At 51.8% G+C, this 19,750-nt stretch overlaps 1 long non-coding RNA gene across 2 annotated transcripts; it reads right to left on the reverse strand.

Moving 5' to 3' along the window:
• Nucleotides 1-216: 216 nt before the first annotated feature.
• Nucleotides 217-17,285, reverse strand: LOC137227283 (uncharacterized). 2 transcript variants are annotated; one of them, XR_010944766.1, is made up of 3 exons: nt 16,884-17,285; nt 4,008-4,266; nt 217-989 (listed from the first exon to the last, which is right to left on the reverse strand). It is a non-coding gene; the product is annotated as an uncharacterized lncRNA (long non-coding RNA). The 2 variants fall into 2 exon arrangements; XR_010944765.1 differs by having other exon boundaries at nt 217-1,265.
• Between the last annotated feature and the right edge of the window lie 2,465 nt (nt 17,286-19,750).

The raw sequence follows: 19,750 nt of genomic DNA on the forward strand, positions 1-19,750 counted from the left end.
GTGCCGCCGCAGGTCAGGGGCACGTGACTCCAAAGCCCGTCATTTTTTTCAGAGGGAACGTCTGTTCTTTGAAATGGATTTTGCTTGCTTTTTTATTCCAAGTCTTGTTGTACGCGCATCCTCAGAAGAACTTGGCGAGCCATTGAGTGACTCCTGTTCAGATTAGCGACATCAGTTGTTTCAAGCAAGAAATCAGTTAAATTAATTCCAAAAATGTTTTGCTTTTTTTTTTTTTAATCCAGTGGATGGAATATAGGTAAAGCAATTGGAAGTTCATTCGAACAAATGTGAAATAGCTGATGTCCTGTCAATCCTGGTGCAAATTCAGTAACAAAACAAACCCTTCAACATTGAAATTTTGTTCATCTTGAAGGGGTTTACGAGATGAATTTGGAAGGATCACAGCACTGTGATAAAAAATACAATATTTTGACTAAATTAAGAAATCCATTATTATTGGGAACTGCTTGTGGTTTGTATGAAATTCCTAACTGCATTTAAGCTAGCTTGATGGGTGGCCAATAGATATAGAAGGTGGAGTCATCAAAATGGACTTCCCTGGCGGTCCAGTGGTTAAGACTCTGCGCTTCCACTGCAGGGGGCACGGGTTCGATCCCTGGTCGGGGAACTAAGGTACCGCATGCCGCGTGGTGCGGCCAAAAAATAAAAATAAAAATTAAACTGAACTACAAAATTTGTTTCAAAGGTGATGTGTCATTAAAGAAAAAACCCTTCAGCGTAGCAGCTTGTACGTTCTCTGTTTGCTGCCTGCCATCTGAGTTCAGAAATGTTTGGGCCGTCGAGGAATTACCTGGGATGGTATCGAACGTTTTGGAAAAGGAGTCTTTTGCATTGGATTGAAATTCGCTCTGAGAGCTTCCATCAAACGTTTTGACAAAGAGTCAAAGCACGTGAGCTTTTGAATCTTTTAAGAATTGTAATGATTGAAAACAAAGTCTGCAGAGTTGAGGCCACTGATGCTTATCCCTCTGAAAGCAAAGGAGGAAACAGACAAATTTAACTGGAGGGCTCAGACAGTGCCTAAGATCCAATTTCAAGTCGTATAATTGTGCTTCGGAAAATCGTACTTGTGGGAAGAATGTTTTGAGGGTGCTTTTAGGTTTAATTGGATACATTTACTTCCTGAAGCTAAATGGAACAAAATTGAGAGAGCCGTTCAAGGGAATCACATGTAGAGACCACCCATCTGAATGTTGCCTGATAAATAGACTTGCCGAAGAAAGGCTCTCTGAATAGAGATGCACCTGAAAGAATATTGGGGTTGAAATATGTACACGTTTAAGTAAAACAAAAACAACAAACCAAGACTCCAAACAAATAAACCTAGATTGCGAATACCCTCCGTTCAGCAGAAATTGCTTTGAGCTTATCAGGTATCTCAGCATTTATCAAGAATATATTTTCTCAAATAGAAGTACTATGGTTTACAGAGGAAGGGCTAGCAAAGGCCTCAAGGAATTCAGATTAATTCCCATAAATTTGAATGATCTGCCAGCAATTTCATGAAAAACAAAAAATAAGACCAAATTGGAATGAACACCAGCAATGAGCATTAAAGGTCCACGCGGCCGAGATGGGTAACGGACCAAGGATGATAAATACAGACACACGTTTTATTTCACTTTAATGTACTCAGATGTATTTTCCTACTTTTAGAAAGCATTTTATTTTGGGACATAGTGTTGGGATCGAACTATTTTACAGAGCCTCCATTACAATACAACCAACTTGCAGGTGGAAGCGCGTTGCCAGCCTGGGTAACTTTGGTTACGGCTGACACCCCTCCGCGGCTGTGTCTGTACTTATAATGCCTGGTACGGTGCCAGGCACTCAGCTCAGTCATGTGGAACTCTAAAATTGGTGTTTATCTTAATGTGGTCTCAAAAAAAATTCTTGTTCATGAGATTTCTGGCAAATCATTCAAGTTCATGGGAATCAATCTGACTTCCTTGAGGCCCTCACTAGCTCTTTCGCTGTCGACCGTCGTATTTTTATTTGAGGAATATCCTCTCGATGGAGTCTGGGAGGTCCCGCGGTGGGGATGAACCCAGCGTCACCCTAGCTGGGCTGAGCGAGAGAGATGGCATCGGCCACGCCCCCCTGGGCGCCGTCTGGGGAGCACTGCCCCTCAGGCACCAGCTCTGGACCGTGGCCCCGGGGGCACAGGCCCCTTCAGGTCAGAACGGCTCCTCAGCGTGTCCCGGCAGCCAGGACCCAGTGGCCTCCAGACATCTCTTTCCCTCTGCACCCAGACCCTGGGGGGAAGGCAGGGCCTCAGCCGTAGGTTGCGGGGAGCGGAGGGCTGGCTGCTCCGGGCCAGCTGTGCGACTTGCTCTAGCTTCTGGTCAGATGAGCTTGCGGGCTTCAGCGCAGAGGGTTCCGTGGAGGGGCCTCTAGACGGGAGGGGGATGCAGGGACAGGCCGGCCCAGGCCTGAGGGCCACCTTGCACTGTCTCAGATGGGGGTGCCCGGGGAGCACTGTGCTCCTAGGCGTGGGACCGGTGGGCTGGACCCCTGCGAGGATGGACCAGGAGGGTGGCCAGCGGGTGTGGCCACGGGGCCTGGACCCAGCCTGGCTCTTGCTTGCTTTCAGACCCCGGAGCTCACCCAGACTCCTGCGGCTGCTGCAGAGGGCAGGGCCTGAGCTGGGGAGACCGTCTTGGGGCGGGGTGCCCCTCAGGAGGCTCAGTGCTGCCTCGTGGAAGGCGGGAGATGGGGACGTGGCGTCTGCAGCCCTCGCCGGCCGGCCTGGTCTGTGGGAGGCCCGGCGGGGTGAGTCATGGGAGCTCAGAGCTGAGCGGAACGGGGCCCAGCTGTTCGCAGGGCGGCGCAGACGTCCCTCTGTTATTGCAAACTGAGCGGGGGTAGGGGTGTGGGCGGGTCCCGCGTGCTGACCTCCCTGGGAAAGGCTGTTGCAGGCCGCAGGCTGCCGGGTGGGTACGGCTCCCCTCGGGTCCAGCCTGCACTGTCTGGCACTGAGGACTTTCCGGGGGCCTGAGCCCTTGTGTGCTGGAGCCGGGAGGGTCCTGGGCACACAGCACAGCTGGTCCCCCTGGTCGGGTCTGGGTAGCTGGACAACGTTGGCTGTCTCTCCTGATACGATGGCCTGGGATGGGGAAACCGAGGCACCCAGAAATCAAGTAACAGGCCCAAGGGCCCGAGGTCACCAGGCTTGGAACCCAGAGTTTCCTGGGAATAAATCACTGCTGTCTGTTCTGAGAGCTGTGGTCCAGCCACACTGAACTGGGGTTCAGTGCCCCCTCCAGACACGCACATTAGGCTGTTTCTCCCACTAGCAGGAGGCAGCCTCTGGAATCTTCTGCTCCCACCCCCTGGCAGGTATTTCCACCTGATGAGAACTGATGGGCCATGTGACATTTGGGCCAGACGAGGGTGTTCAGAGGCTCCAGTCGTCCAGGGCTGCAGGAACACTACACCTCACAGCGAGCAGCGGACACCCACCCTGGCTGCTGGATTCTGGACACCCCTTTCCACACCCGAGCTCCCGCTCCGGAGGCCCTCCCTGCAGACCAGACCCCCCCGCCCCAATCCTCTCGGTCCCTCTCTCCCTCCCTGCGAAGCCCCTGGAGACTCCAGGCTCGGAGCCACTGCCTGCATCACCCCACGGCCTTCTCCTCCGTGTCTGTGTCTCTCCTCTTCTCATAAGGACACCGGTCCTTGGGCTTAGGCCCACCCTAACCCAAGAGGATCTTTTCTCCATCCTTAACTAATTACATCTGCACAGACCCTATTTCCCAAGGAGTCACATCCTGAGGTTCTGGGTGGACACGAATTTGCGAGGGGCACTATTCAATCTACTTTCTTATGAAGAGGCAGAGCTAATCAGAGAACGCAGGAAGCACAGACCTCCTCGGCTTCCTGGTTACGGGCCCCTGATTGACAGGTATGTTAGCACTACCTGGCTGGATGGTCGTAACACGAGAGACTTCATTATTTGCATACATGCAGGGCTCATTTAGACTTACCCACTTTTTTTCACCCAACTTTCTATGCACGCCTTCTGTTCTTACAAACATTCCTTCCATCTGGAATCACGTAAGGATATGCCTGGAATTCTCCCTTTAGGATTTCCTGCAGAGATAGTCCGTCGCTGGTGAACTCTCTCTGTTTTGTTATCATCCTGAAAATGTCTTTATTTTGCCCTCATTTTTGGAAAGCATTTTCGCTGGGTATTTTCTTTCAGCTCATTGAAGATGGCCTTTCACGGGCTTCTGGTTTTCATTCCTGTATTGGACAAGTCAGCTGTTAATGTTACTCTTTAGAAAGTAATCTGTCTCCTTCTCTGGCTCTTTTTCAAATACATTTGACCTTTGAACACCACGGGGCTTAGCGACTCCGAACCCTGGCTCCCACCATGCTGTCAAAAATTTGCATATAACTTTTGACTCCCCCCGGAGCTTGACTATTAATAGCTTACGGTTGACCGGAAGTCTTACTGATATCATAAACAGTTGATTATACATATTTTGTATGTTATATGTATTGTACATGGTATTTTTAAAATAAAGTAAGCTAGAGAAAAGAAAATGTTATTAAGAAACTTGTAAGGAAAAGAAAATACATTTAGAGTGTTTATCCATACTATAAGTTTACATTATCTGTTTACAGGATGAATCGTCTGCCGGTACCTATATCAATATTGTCTTATATGATACAAAACACAGTACGTGTTAACATGTATTACTAGCAGTGGACATCAAAAATGAAAAGATAACGTGAAAAAAATCATTTATATACAGGTGTAACGATTCATGCATTCATAACAAAGACACGGCAGTACGATTGCTTTATGGTCACCTGGTGTCATCAGTACAATTGCCTCACAGTAGCCTAACCTAACACTAACAAATGAATCGTTATAAAACGTTTATGGCATACAGTATTACTGTCATATTCATAATACAGTATTGGAAACATTGTTACATTAGAAAAAACACCTCTGATGATAGGCTGGTACTGTTTCCGTAGTATCTTCAATTAGGAGAGAGAGAGAGAGAGGGGCATACAGTAAGGTGTAATTATTTGGAAGCAAACTTATGAAACAGTAAGAAAATGAACACATTATTAATTTTATATTAAATATCATTCACCTTATGCCTATGTCAGGATAGAACCGTATCTACATAGATTTTATGCATTCATGACGTGCATCTTTTTCTGATTTTTTTCGATATTTCTAGCTATGTGGTTTGTCTGCGAGTTTTTTCATATTGTCTCGAATCTCCAAAAATTTTTCCAATATACTTGTTAAAAAAAATCTATGTTGAAGTGGATCTGCTCAGTTCAAACCTGTGTGGTTCAAGGGTCAACTGTAGTTTTGCTAAGATGAGTCTAGGTGTAGATTCCCTTTTGTTAATCCTACTTGGGGTTCATCGGGCTTTTCTGGGGGATATTTTGTGTGTGTGAGTTCCACCAGTTCTATAAAATTCTCAGACGTCCCCTTTTCAAGTATTACTCTGAGCTTCTGTTTTTTCTCACCTTCTGGAGCGTGGTTAGACCAAGTCATTCTTTTCTCCATGTCACCAAACCTGACACCTTTTCCATCTTCTTGCCTCTCTGTGCTGCAACCTCTATAACATCTCTGCTCTGTTCTTTGGTTCAGTACTGTTCCTTCAGTTGAATTGGGTATACTATGAAAATCAAAATCCAATAAATAATTTTAATGAATGTATTTTTCATTCCCAGGTTTCTCCTTGTTTTTACCCTATTGGTTCCTTTTGAATAGTTTCCTGTAGATTTTTCCATCTGGCTCTGATTTCTTTAGGCTTGATAGAGACGTAGTTGTTTTATAATCTATCTGATTTTTCCAGTGTCTGAGCTCTGTGGGTGTGTTTCCTCTCCTGTTGCTCACTCTTTGGGTTACGCGCCCTTCTGCGCTTGTACTGAGACCTGCTTGCTGTCGTGAGTAGATAATTTGTGGAATTCCTTTGAGGTCGAGGCTAAGTGGGGAAAGTCCACATTTGGTCCTTCTGGGTCCTGGGCCACCACAGAGCCAGGGTCACTTTGAGGTAAATTCAGGTGACTCCAGCCCCATGCTCTGTCCTGAGGTGGCTCCCCTGTGGTCCCTGGGGGGGGCCTTTAGTGCGTCTGTTTCTGGTTCACTTGTGTCCTGAGAGTGGGGCCCTTCATGCTCTAGGCTTTACGAGTTGTGCCTCCTGGGGGCTGCCCAGGGCGTGCGGGCCTGGGCTGGGGTCTCTGTGTCTTGAGGCTATTGAAACCCAAGGTCCCTTTGGTTTTTCCACAAGTTCTCAATTAAGAACATGTTCAGCTGCACTCACGTCTGTGGGCCTGCCCCCCTTAGACTGTGGCTTCCTTATTCCTTACTATCTTGTTACCTCATTGCTTTAAAAAACTTTTTAAAGCACTTTTGTTCCTCAGTGAGAGATTGGCCTGATTAACCTAATCTGTCCTTTTACCAGAAGTGTAAGTGAAGGAAACCTCCCACATCCCCGCATCTTCTCATCCATCCGTCCAACCATCCATGGAAACAACTTAGGTTGTTTCCACGTCTTGGCTATTGTAAATAATGCTGCAGCAAACCTGGGGGTGCAGATGTCTTTTGAAGATAGAGATTTTATTTCCTTTGGATAAATACCCAGAAGTGGAGTTGCTGGATCATATTGTAGTTCTATTTTTAATTTTTTGAGGAACCGCCGTGCTAAGTTCCATAGTGGCTGCACCAATTTACATGGCTACCAACGAGGGGTTCCCTTTTCTCAAAGTCCTTGCCAACGTTTGTTATCTCTTATCTCTTTGGTAATAGTCACTCTAACAGGTGTGAGATGATATCTCATTATGGTTTTGATTTGCATTTCTCTGATGATTAGCGATGTTGAGTATCTTTTCATGTACCCATTGATCATTTGTATATGTCTTCTTTGGAAAATTGTCTATTCAGTTACTCTGCCAATTTTGAAATCAAATTATTATCAACTTTTGTTACTTCGTAGCATGCATTCTTTTTTTTTTTTTTTTTTTTTTTGTGGTACGCGGGTCTCTCACTGTTGTGGCCTCTCCCGTTGCGGAGCACAGGCTCCGAACGCGCAGGCTCAGCGGCCATGGCTCACGGGCACAGCCGCTCCGCGGCATGTGGGATCTTCCCAGACCGGGGCACGAACCTGTGTCCCCTGCATCAGCAGGCGGACTCTCAACCGCTGCGCCACCAGGGAAGCCCAGAGCTTCGTTCTTAATATAACTTAGCTATTAGTCCTTTATCAACTATATGATTTGCAAATATTTTCTCCTATTCTGTAGGTTTTGCCTTTTCATTTTGTTGATGTTTTCCTTTGCTTTGCAGAAGATTTTAGTTTGACGTAGTTCTCCTTGTTTATTGTTACTTTTTGTTGCCTTTGCTTTTAGTGTCAAATCCAAAATCTTTGCCAACTTGTTGTCCTGAATCAACTTCTTCCAAACTTCTGCTAATGTTGATATTTTGATCTCTTCCCATGAATCAAGAATGTTCCTAATGGTATCTAGAATGGTGAACACTTTCTAGAAAGCTTTCAATTTACTTGTCCCAGCTGCATCAAAGGAATCACTGTCTATGGCAGCTGTCACCTTACAAAATGTATTTCTTAAATAATAAGACTTGAGAGTTGAAATTCCTCCTTGACCCAGGGGCTGCAGAACGGATGCTGTGTTATCAGCAAGGAAACAACACTGATCTCATTGTACCTCGTCTCCATCAGAGCTCTGGGGTGACCAGGTTCATTAACCATGAGCAGTACTATTTTTAAAGGAATCTTTTGTTCTGAGCAGCAGGTCTCAACAGTGGGCTTGAAATATTCAGTGAACCATGTAGTTAACGGATGTGCTGTCATCCAGGCTTTGTTGTTCCATGTATAGAGCACAGGCAGAGTAGATTTAGCATTATTCTCATGGGCCCTGGGATTCTGGGAATGGTAACTGAGCACTGACTTCAACTGAAAGTCGCCAGCTGCATTAGCCCCTAACGAGAGAGTCAGCCTGTCCTTTGAAGCCAGGCTTTGACTTCTCCTCTCTGGCTATGAAAGTCCTGGATGGTGTCTTCTGCCTGGAGAGGCTGTTTTGTCTACACTGAATATCTGTTGCGTAGTGTAGCGCCTTCATGAATGATCTCAGCTGGATCTTCTGGATAACTGGCTGCAGCTTCTCCATCAGCACTTGCTGCTTCCCCTGGCACTTGGACGTTACGAGACGGCTTCTCTCCTTAAACCTCTTCAGCCGACGTCTGTCCGCTTCAGACTTTTCTTCTGCAGCTTCCTCGCCTCTCTCAGCCTTCACAGAATTGAAGAGCGTTAGGACCTTGCTCTGGATGAGGCTTTGGCTTAAGGAACATTGGGCTGCTCTGATCTTCTATCCAGGCCGCTCGAACTTTCTCCATACCAGCAATAAGGCTGTTTTGCTTTCCTATCATTCGTGTCTTCACCGGAGCAGCGCTTTTAATTTCCTGCAAGGACTTTCCTTTGCCTTCACACCTTGGCAAACTGTTTGGTACAAGAGGCCCAGCTTTAGGCCTGTCTCAGCTCTTGACATGCCCTTCTCACCAAGCTTCGTCATCTCTAGCTTTTGATTTAAAGTGAGAGCCGTGCAACTCTTCCTTTCACTTGAACTCTTGGAGGTCATGGTAGGGTTATTAATTGGCCTAATTTCAATACTGTTGTGTCTCAGGGCAAAGGAAGGCCCTAGGAGGGAGAGAGAGAGACGGGGAACAGCCAGTCGGTGGGCCAGCCGGAACACACACATTGATCAATTCAGTTCACCGTCTTATATGGGTGCCGTTCATGGCTCCCCAATTACGATAGTAACCTCGAAGGTCACAGATCACCATAATAGATATAACATTAATGAAAAAGTTTGAAATATTGGGAAAATTCCCCAAATGTGACACAGAGACACAAAATGAGCAAACCTGTTGGAAAAATGGTACCGATAGACTTGTTCAACACAAACCTTTAATTTGTAAAAAACACAGTATCTGCAAGGTGCAGTAAAGTGAGGTCTGTCTGTATTGAAAGGACTATCTCTTCTCTATTGTATAGTTTTGGCTCCTTTGTTGTAAGTGAATAGACCATATATATGTGGGTTCATTTTGGGGCTCTCTATTCTGTTCCCTTGGTTTATGTGTTTGTTTTTATGCCTGTACCATACTGTTTTGATTACTATAGTTTTGTAACATAATTTGAAAGCAGGAATTGTGATGCCTCCAGCTTTGTTCTTCTTTCTCAAGATTGCTTTGGTTATTTGGTTTCATACAAACTAGGATTGTTGGTTCTTTTTCTTTTTTTTTTGGCTGCGCCACATGGCTTGTGGGATGTTCCCTGACCAGGGATTGAGCCCAGGCCACATTAGTGAAAGCCTGGAATCCTAACTACTAGGTCACCAGGGAACTTTCCTGGTGTTTTTTGTCTTTTTTGTTTTTAATGACTGTTGTTTTATTTTATTTATTTATTTTTAAAAATGCACCATTTCATTTTATTTTTTATTTACTGCTTTTTAGGCTGTGCCGCACGGCATGTGGGATCTTAGATCCCTGACCAGGGATCAGACTTGCACTGCCCGTAGTGGAAGCGCAGAGTCTTAACCACTGGACGGCCAGGGAAGTCCCTGTTGGTTCTATTTCTATGCAAAATGCCATTGGAATTGTACTGAATCTGCAGATTGCTTTGGGTAGTGTGGACATTTTAACAACATGAATTCTTCCAATTTATGAGCATGGAATATCTTTCCATTTATTTGTACCTTCTTTAATGTCAAGGAAAATTATTTAAAGCTTGAAAATAAGAAAAAAAAAAAGCTATCCTTTCTAAGTCATCCTGGGGCAGTATTTAAGGCCACACAAGGAATTTCCTTATCTAGAGAATGTGCCTGTGGACTTTGCTGTTTACTATTAATTAAGAGTTTGGACTTTGTGAAGTTATGTTAACTTGCAGATTTGCATCTGGCGTAAGGTGACCCCCAAGGGTTACAGTTCTCTTGCCGGTGGGACCCTGACCTGTGTCACCTTTAACTCACCTGCCCTGATCCTCAAACTGTTGCAGCCTCTTTTTGGTTCCTGTATTAATGAGCTAATGAATTGTTGATCCATGTTCATTTTATATTTGTGTGACAGCCTTGCTTTCAGTTTTCTGAAAGTTACACTCTGACAGCCTCAGAGAAGAGTGAGCAACCTGCAGCTGTGTCCTGTGCAGAGATCACATGCTGGTGTTGGGTCTCGGGCCAGACCAGACCCCCGATGTCTGTGGCCCCCCTGCTCTCGGCTCCCCCGTCACACGGGGCCCATTATACCATCGGTCGGAGGTTCTCCTAAGGACTAAATGAGACCCCATTAAGCTCTGCGGGAACAACTATAATAATGATACTAGGAGGAAGCCTCAGTCTCCATCACCTCCACCCATAACAGGGAAGGCCCCATTTAAAACCTGGGGCGGGGATCAGACAGACACCCTCCACCCTCTGCCTGCTGGATCCTTCTACGTGGGTGGTCCTCAGAGCTGAGGTCCCAGGTCAGCAGCCCCAGGCCCCTGGCTTATCAGGAACTGGCTCCCTCAGTCGTTTAAACAGCTTTATGAGACGTAATTCACACGCCGCATGGTTCTCCCACTTAAGGGGTCCATGGCGTGAGTGTGGTCAAAGATGTGCGCAGCCGTCACTGCTCTCAATTTTAGGGCGCTTTCATCACCTGGAAGAGCACCCCACGCTTTTTAGCCGTGACCCCTACCCCGCGCCTCCACCCACTCATCTGCTCTCTGCCTTTACGGATTCGCTCCTTCTGGACATTCCACGTGAACGCAATCATCTAATCTATGGTCTTTGGTGACAGCTGGGAGCTGGGGGAGACTGCAAAGCACCACGGAGGAGGAATGGCGGTGACCCTGCCGGGGCGGAGGGAGGGGAGCCTCGGAACCCCAGCCACGGCTCCGGGACAGCTGGTGGCCCTTCATGCATCCCACTGGCATTTCCTGAACGCCAACCATGTGCTTGGCGCCACGTCGGAGGTTGGGAGACGCCCGTGAACAAGGCACAGGCGGTGCCGACCCTCCCTGGAGGCCCAGCCCAGAGGGGAGCGGTGAGCACTCAGGGGGGCGAGGACCGTGACAGGGCAGCTGTCCTGGTGCCTCCGGTCACCTTGGGCCCACCCGGTGGAGGGCCGCTCGCGAGGTGCCTCCTGGGGCGGGTCCAAGCCCGGACGAGGCGTCATCTGTTTTTACTTTGCCGCCGCCTGGGCCAGAGTGATGTCATCGGAGCTCTCGGCCTGGCGGGTGCTGGCGGCCGGCCACCGTGACAGCTCGACTGGGAACCCCAGCTGATGAAGAGGGCTGTGGCCGTCCAGGCCCCAGTGGGGACCGAGGCCTGGTCCGGGAACCCTGGCCTGAGCCGATGGGCAGGGGTGGGGCTCCCTCCTGCTGGGATGAGGGGCTAGGCTGCTGCGCTCCCGCTCCCACAGCCCCTCACCGCCCTCATGTCTCTAAAGGGCCAGCGGCAGGCCAGCCTGGCCGGGCTCTGTGAGCTGACGCCCGGGCCCAGCCCTCCTTGAGGGCTTATCCCCCTTCTGCTGCCCGTGACTGCAGGGCAGGGCCACTGGGGCTGCTGGGCCAAGGGTATGGGCTGCCAAGGGCCTCAGGCTGGGCCACACGGAGTCCTGCACGGATGGGGCGAGAGTCCCGAGATGTCGAGTGGCCTGAGATCTCCAGCTCTGGCCCTGACCCTGGGGTTATGAGCTGACAGCAGCCGCCCCACCCCGTGCCAGCCCAGGAAAGCAGGTCGTCACCTGTAACCCTCCAGGTGTCCGTGTCCCCACTTTACAGATGAGGAAGCTGAGGCCCAGAGGCCTTGTGCAGAGTGGAGACTGAAACTCACGTCCTGCTGACCCCAAAGCCATGCTCTTGGCTCTGCCCACGTGCTGTTACTGGCTCAGGGTAAGGAGTCCTGGACAGCGGGGTCCTGAGCCCTTTTCCGTCTGCACTGTGTGGCCTTGGGAACAAGCAGTCTCTGAGTTGCAATCTCCTCTCCTTACAAAGTGGGGGGGGGGGGTGGTGCTGGTGACACCTTCCTAGTGGCTTGTTGGGAGGGTTGGGTGAGATGACCGATGTCCCGGGGCCCACATTTGAAGAGCCGGGGGAGGACATGGAGGGATGGCCGAGCCCCCGCAGGTCACAGTGTCTCTGGATGGGCACCAGGTCTGGGAGAGGTGGCTGGGGGTTGTTGACGTGGCCCGGCTCGCGGGGGATGTGATGCTGGGGCAGGAGGGTAGACGGAGCCCATCTCCCGGGCCTGCTGGGCCTGCCCAGAGCCTCCCCCTGGGGAATCCTGCCCCCCTCTCACCTGCTACCCACCCCTGGTTGACAACACGTTAACAGACGCTCCTGCTTCAGGGTAAGCGGCCTCTCCGTGACACCTGCATGCACCCTCCAGGGGCTTCCTGGGAGAGCGCGTTAACACGGCGTGACGGTAGCCGAGGACGCCTCTGGCGGGGTGCTGTCCTCTGGATGCCACGTTTGGGCTGACTTTCCTGCCGGCTCCTCAGGTTTGGAGACCCTGTAGCCAGGTACGCAGCGTCCCCGCCACATCCCACGCCCACCTGGCCTCTGCCTGCTCTATGTTTTTATTCCCTAAAAGAGGCTGCCATTTGCATTTGTGCTACCCCTTCCAGGAGGCCTTCTCTCTGTGTGTCACAGTGTGGGCGTCCTGCTGGGCCTCTCTAATCTCGTTCTTCAGTTAATCTTATCCCCTAAGCCAGCCTGCAGGCCATTTAAATGTCTGTGGGCTGTTGACCCGGAGAGACATTTCCCAGACTAACCACGCCCCACCTCTCTTCCATACTTTGAACTCTTCATTATCCTAAATGATACGGCTGAGAACATCTTTGTATATAGAGCTCCTCGCCCACCCATTCCAAAAAAATGATTTTCCCTTGGACGGACTGAAAGGCTCTGAGCCGCTAACTGCCTCTCTGTGCGTCCCCAGGGCACTCGGGGGACACGGAGCTGGGTCCATCACCCCCTGGTTTCTGCTGCCGGGCTTCTGACCCAGACTCCCGCGGGCCGTGAGCGCTGCCCCCGCCCTGGCCTGTGAGCCGGCCTCCTGCCCTCTGACTCGCCCGGCTTTGTTCAAAGTGTCTTTTTGGTGCTTGAACTATTAAAAGAGAAAGAATTCTGTCTTCTTTCCCCCCTGGAAGGCTAAAATGTCCCCCTGTGTTTCTTGCCTTCTCCATTTAGGGAAATGTCAGCCCAGGTTCACTGTCAGCATCTCCCCCCACCAGCCCCAAGACCCGGGCTTCAGCCTGAATCCTGCTCTTGCTGCCGGGTGAGAAGCACAACTTCTCAGCCTCAGCAAGTGCGAGAGCGCCCTTGGAGGGGCGGGTGCGCCTGAGCTGGTGTTGCCCCTTCCTGTCCTGGGCCCTGTGGGTGCAAACCCACGGCAGGCCAGTTGTTTCCACAAACCCTCAGGCCGGGCTCTTGCGGTTCCAGGCCGGCACCTGCACGTAGATCCTCTCTTGGACCCATTTCTCAGATTCCTGCTCAAGTCCTGCTTCCCACACCCCCTCCGGTCCTCCCGGAGCTCCAGCCCTGGGCTGTTACTGTCACATATGGTTCTCACCCCATCAGACCCAGAGGCCCTTTTCTAACAAATATTTTTACCGGTTCCTTTATGATCCAGAACTGAAATGCAGAGATGATACAGCTACTCTCACACATGATCCTGTGAATGAAGAATGTTGCCACTTCAGTAAACAGAGGTTGTTACAGCCGTCGAGCCATCACAACTGGGAGAGATGAACGTCTGTTGTTTGCAGCCCCCCGTTTGCGGTCACTTGTTACAGCAGCCCCAGGACATTTACACGCCAAGTCAATCAACTCGTGGTGCAAAGGAGATGCTTTAAACGGCTTCCCAGGTGCTGCTCTCCATGGGCCTCTGTCGTGGGTGCTCTCAGCAAGCCCTTTACACAGAGCAGCAAACAGGCTCAGAGATGCTGGGTGACCTATCCAGGGCACACAGCCAGGAAGAGGGCGCTGGGTTCCCACCCACGTCTGTCTGACCCTGGGCGATGCACTCAGCCTGTTTTGTCTGTGGGTCCCATCAGGGGTGCAGGGGTGGGTGACGTGGGTGCCCTCCGCCCCCTCCCTACATGCAGGGGGTCCCTCCTGGCGCCTTCGCTGGCTTGTGCCTCGGCCCCGCCTCTCCCCGGGACCTTGCGGGGGAGGGGGCTCTGTCCTCTCTCTGTGCCAATGAGGTCACCGCTCCTGGTGCTCAGTAACCAAGACACAAACCTGAACCGTGGCCCCCGCTGTGGGCTGGGCAGTGTGGGCCTGCGTGGGCTAGGGGTGTCCAGGGCCTGGGCCCAGCGGGAGGGCCGGGCGGTGGCTCTGGGGCCTGGGTTGGCCTGTCCTCCTAGTGTTTGTGTGACGGCCGCAGGGCTGGCCCTGATCTCTGGGGACGCGTCTCAGCAGGTCTGAGGGTGCGTCTCAGCAGGTCTGAGGGTTCGTCGAGTTTCCTGAGCTCCGCTGCAGGGCCTGACAGGAGCTGCTTCTTGGGTCAAGCGCCAAAACTCTCCACACCCATGCAATTCCCAAGAAGAACAGTGCTAACCCGTTAAGTACGTGTGAGCATGTCTACGGAGTTTGGTTTTGGCCCAAATGTTGTTATTCCCCCAGAAACCCCCGTTATTCACGTTTTGCCCGTTTATCTTTGGGTATCCAGGCAGATGCCCGCTCTGCCTCCCGGGGAGAGGGGCTGCGTCGCCCCCGAGCTGACCGCCTGCACCCCCCTTGCCCGGCCCGAGGCCCACGGGGACCCCGAGGTGGGAGGTGGGAGGAGCTGCAGACTGGCTTTCCTCCACCCCTTTCAGGCCAGGGTGGGCATCCGCCCTCTTCTCTCTGCCTCTCCGTCTTCTCCTCCCCACCCCCCATTTTTTATTATTATGAGAGTTTTCAAATGTTCCACATTTCAAACAGAAAGGAAGAAAACGCCAGCAGGCCCACGCTGGCCCACGCGGCCACCGCCTGGCCTCAGCGACACCCTGACAGTCTTCTCCCGGCTCCCTCCTCGCGGGCGGGAGGTGGGTGTGTGCATGCAGGGCCTTTCAAGCACGCTTCTCCCTGCTGATGGGGTAACAGCTCCCACCGGGCCCTCCTCCCCAGTCTCCCCCTCCCTGGCCAGACATCTGTAACCAGTCCCTCTACATAATGCGCTCAGCTCCCCAGGCTGCCCGTGCTTCTGTCCGGACCCTGATGGATGGATAGCCGCGGGAGGCTTCTGCCCCTCCTCCCCTTCCACTTTTTCTCTTCTCATTCGAAAGAAAGTTGCAGACACCCCAGGCTTCACCTCCAAACCCTCTGGCTTTTTTGGCCTCCGCTAAAAGGAAGGTCGCGCTCCATCATCAGCGTGATACCGTCCTGGCCCTGGAGAACTTTGCAGTCTCCTCACTCTATCTTTCATTTCTTCAGTTGTGCAGAGAGGCACCTTCTGGCTTTCTGGGTTTTGGGACCTAGAATGTAATTCGCATCTCCCTCTTGGCTCCGCCTCTGATCTATTTCACGGGAGAACACCCCCCGCCCCCTTCACGTTTTCCCAGGACACTGACTCATGGACGTTTTGGAGAGCAAGCCGGTCGCCTCGTGCACTGTCGTAGTCTGGATGTCCTCGGGCGTCGTTTTCCTTGCTTCCCCTGTCCCCTGTGTTTCAGCCTCAAAGGCTGGATGAGGTGAAAGTGAACGTTTTTGAGAAGATCACTTCCTGTCCGACCTGGCATCACATCACGGGCCTTTCTGAAGCTGGCAGATTGCTTCAGCGGACACTCGCCAGGTTCCCCCTGCTGTGCCAGGAACATCCAGGACCCGGCTCCTTCCTCTTCCTTGCTGCAGGCCGGGGCCTGGGTGCCGCTGAGGTGTATGTGGCTGCCCCGTCTTGGCTCTGCTGGAGACCCCACACAGCCTTCAGGGCTGCTGGTGCCGCCCTGTGCCGGGGGGTCACGGAGCGCCCTCGCTGCCTTCCGGCCCGTCGGACCTTCAGCAGAAGGAGGCTGGCCTAGGTCTGAGGGTGGTGGCCTGGGGTCTGCAGCTCTGCCTCGCGCTTTCCGCAGCCTTGCGGACACTTCTGACTGGACGGCGTGCAGCTGGGATGACCGAGTCGCAGGTAATGGTGAGGGGGTCAGTCAGGAGCTTTCTCCATCTCCAAGGCCTCAGCTGTGCCCTCTCCTCCGTCTCTCCTTCTTCCTCCAGGGAGCCCGCCTGTGTTCAGACATGCTGCAGGAGAAGGCAGAGTTGGAGCCTCTCGTCCAAGACTTCTCACTGCCAAGCTGCAGAGATCCACAGCCCGAGATGCACTGACCAGCTGGCAGCTCTGAGCCGTGTTCGAATCCCAGCCTTGAGATGCAGCCAGAGCTGCTCAGATGTTTCCACTCAGGGTTTGGCAAAGATGTCCCGACAGGGAACAAAAGCTAAGAAAGGCAGTGCCCTGGGGGTAGAGGGCAGGGAGAAGGGCTGCTGCCCTTTGGGAGTTTGCTGTTGGGCCTCCGCTGGTCTCCTCCTCCGAGGGTGCGGCCACGACAGGCGGGCAGGGGGCGCGGGGCGGGAGCAGCCCTCCGACCTCCCCGGGATGCCGGCTCTAGCCGTCGCTTCTGGCGTTGGTCAGTTTGTGTTACACAGAGCCATCTACAGAGCCAAGGGGGACAAAACTTTTGTGTGTAACCCAGGGAAACAGAATCCACAGCCTGGGCAGCTCCCGGGTGTGGGCCGCCAGTGAGGGGTCCCGGAGCCCAGGAGCTGGGAGCCGGTGGTGTCATGGAAAGAGGTCTTTGGCTGCCAAAACTCAGAAAGAGCTGGATGCCTAGACCAATGCTAACGCAGAAACCCCCAGCTCACCTTCATCTGCTGTGCGTTCTCAGGAGAGACGAGTTTAAAAGAGCCCAAACTTCATCCTTTCGATTCAGGTATTTTCTTAATGGAAATCTCGCCTCATTCCGTGAGGATTTTAGGCAGCTCCCGGGAGATGCGCAGAGCAGAGTATACAGTGTGGAAGCAGGAAGAACACTCAGGGCCCAAAGTCTGGAACCAGAGGGGGGGATGGTTGCACAACATCGAGAATTTCGTAAATGCCCTTGAAGTTTCCACTGTAAAGTGGTTACAATGGTAAATTTTATGTTTTGCGTTTTCTACTACAGTAAAATACAATATTAAAAGAAAACAAGAGTCCGGGCCAGGGAAGACTGTCATTGGAATGGGGTGGAATGGAAGAGGGCTTTTCACCAAAAGGCCTTCCCAGCTGATGAAATGGAGGTGGGGTTTGCTCTCCACTCTTCAGTCGGCAGCCAAAGGGCAAAGAAAACCACATTCATATCCTTCTGAAAATAGAAGCTGAGCCCCTACGGTGTCAGGCCTGCGTGGGGGACACAATGCTGGTAATGATGAGACCAAAACATCCCTGCCCTTGGGGATCCCGCGGCGGTAGGAAGCCCTTTATACAGCTGCCCCTCGTGGTGAGGACAGCGGCGTGATTTCCACGCGGGGCGTTTGTTTTCAGGCCCTGGACTCTCCAAGAAATCTCCCCCGGCCTCCTACGGGGAACAGGGTCCAGGATTGGGCACCACGCAGGAGACGAGGAAATAATCTGATAATCTATGGACTTTGAATCAAGAAACTCAAATGAGAGAAAAGTTGGGCTTATGACACAACAGGACATGCACTGAAAGTGACAGGCCTGGAAGATGGCAAGACACCCGGAGAAGGGGGAATCAAGTGGCTGCAGACATTCCAGAAACTTCCTGGAGGAGAGAACGCTGAGGCAGACGCCCCCGGGGCCAAGGGAGGTCTTGTGCGCAGGGGGAACCGTTTTGCCACCTTCCCCCACCCCGTTCCTAGGCAACCGCGCATTTGCGTCCCGAGGACCTACGCGCCTGGCAGGAGAATTGGGCGGGGCCTCCCCGTGGGGCTGCTCCGGTGTCCTCACAGGGGCAGGTAGCGTGGTGGCTGCTTCCCCAGAGAGCTGGGGAGGCTGCAGTGACCTTTGTGACCCAGTCTTGGAAGCCACGCAGGCCTGCTTCAGGGCGGGAGGGGACCACCGTCCTGGCAGCAGGAGGAGGGGAAGTAGAAGACGGAAGAGGGGCTGTGATCAAAGCGCTCACAGCTGAGAAGGGGCGACAGTTGATGACAGGCATGTGTCCTGAGATTCGGGAAGCTGGGTGACGAGAGGTAAGCCACGGCAGACACACAATAGCACATGGGGGCTGTGAACGGAGAGAAGGTCCTATGTAATCAGACAGACAGAAAAGACTGATTCCCCATCAAGGACAGCCATGCTGACAACAAACTCTCAAAGAACAGCAACGGGAAGGCATCTCCTAAGTGCGCCCCAAACAGCACTCCCCTTCCTTCCATCATATACCCGTGAAAGGCCATTTAAAAAACGTGGGATAGGGCTTCCCTGGTGGCGCAGTGGTTGAGAGTCCGCCTGCCGATGCAGGGGACATGGGTTCGTGCCCCGGTCCGGGAAGATCCCACATGCCGTGGAGCGGCTGGGCCTGTGAGCCATGGCCGCTGAGCCTGTGCGTCCAGAGCCTGTGCTCCACAGCGGGAGAGGCCACAACTGTGAGAGGCCCGCGTACCGCAATACAAAACAAAAACAAAAACAACAAAACAAAACAAAAAAAACATTGGGTAAAGACAATGTCAGACAAACAAGATCTGAGTTAGAGCTCCACAGACGCTCAGGAAAAGGACTCAGAAAATATATGATTCAGGAGGAAAGAGAATGATCCAAAGGGAGAAGGAGACGCCAGAAGGAATGGTTTGCAAAGGTTTTGTTTAGAGTTTCTCACATGTTTACCAAACACAGAAGGAGGCTGTGCTTGGAGGTCAGGGAGGGAGGGGTGGGGGTGGGCTCAGGCACAGCCTGCATCCCCTGCAGGCAAAGTGGCCACCACTGTCCCAAGGGCGCTCCTACACGCCCGCACACGCACACGCACGCACGTACGCACGCGCGCACATTCAGTCAGACTGGTGCTGCTGTTGGAAGAAATGGTAAGAAGAAGAGACCCAGCCCAGCACCAGCCTAGTCCGCTGTGACTGTGGAAGACAAATCTCATTTGGGGGATGAAAAAGATAGAACTCAGATACCAGCCAAGAATAACAAGAAAGGTGGGAGGGTTGATAGGAGTGAGAGTATTTCAGATTCCTCCTCTCGTTTCAGGGAAAGGTAGAGAAATCAATTTTCAGCTTAGATAGGCACGTCAAACCTATAAGGATAACTGCTAAAAACAAATAGAGTGGAAAAAGCAGCAGAGGGGAAAGACAGAACTGAAGAGAACCTCAGTCCATAGAAAGGCAGGACAGGGCTGGGCGGGGAGCCTGGAGGGGTCAGGATGGATAGCAAGAGCTCAAGGAAGACAGAGTGATTTCAAGTACACCCGTCATCACACTAAACATACAAGGACAAAACTTACCAGTTAAAAGATGCTGACAGATTGGAGAAATATATCAAACCTAGGCTGTGCTGTTTACATAAGAAATTCCTCACGAGGGAAGAAAACAAAGGCAGGGCCACCAAGGACCCGGATCCTTGGCAAGTGAAGTCTTGGGTCACCCCACCAGCAGAGGTCATGCAGAGGTCAAGGGGCAATGGAACCCTAGGTGGAAGGAAGCCCCACATTGTTCCTGTCCCCCCTGCCCCTTTCCATTTGCCCTGCAGGAAAAGCGCTGGTACAGCCGGTTGTACGTCTCAGGGGGGAGCGTGT

This window comes from Pseudorca crassidens, chromosome 7, assembly GCF_039906515.1.
Source record: "Pseudorca crassidens isolate mPseCra1 chromosome 7, mPseCra1.hap1, whole genome shotgun sequence".
Lineage (NCBI taxonomy): Eukaryota > Metazoa > Chordata > Mammalia > Artiodactyla > Delphinidae > Pseudorca > Pseudorca crassidens.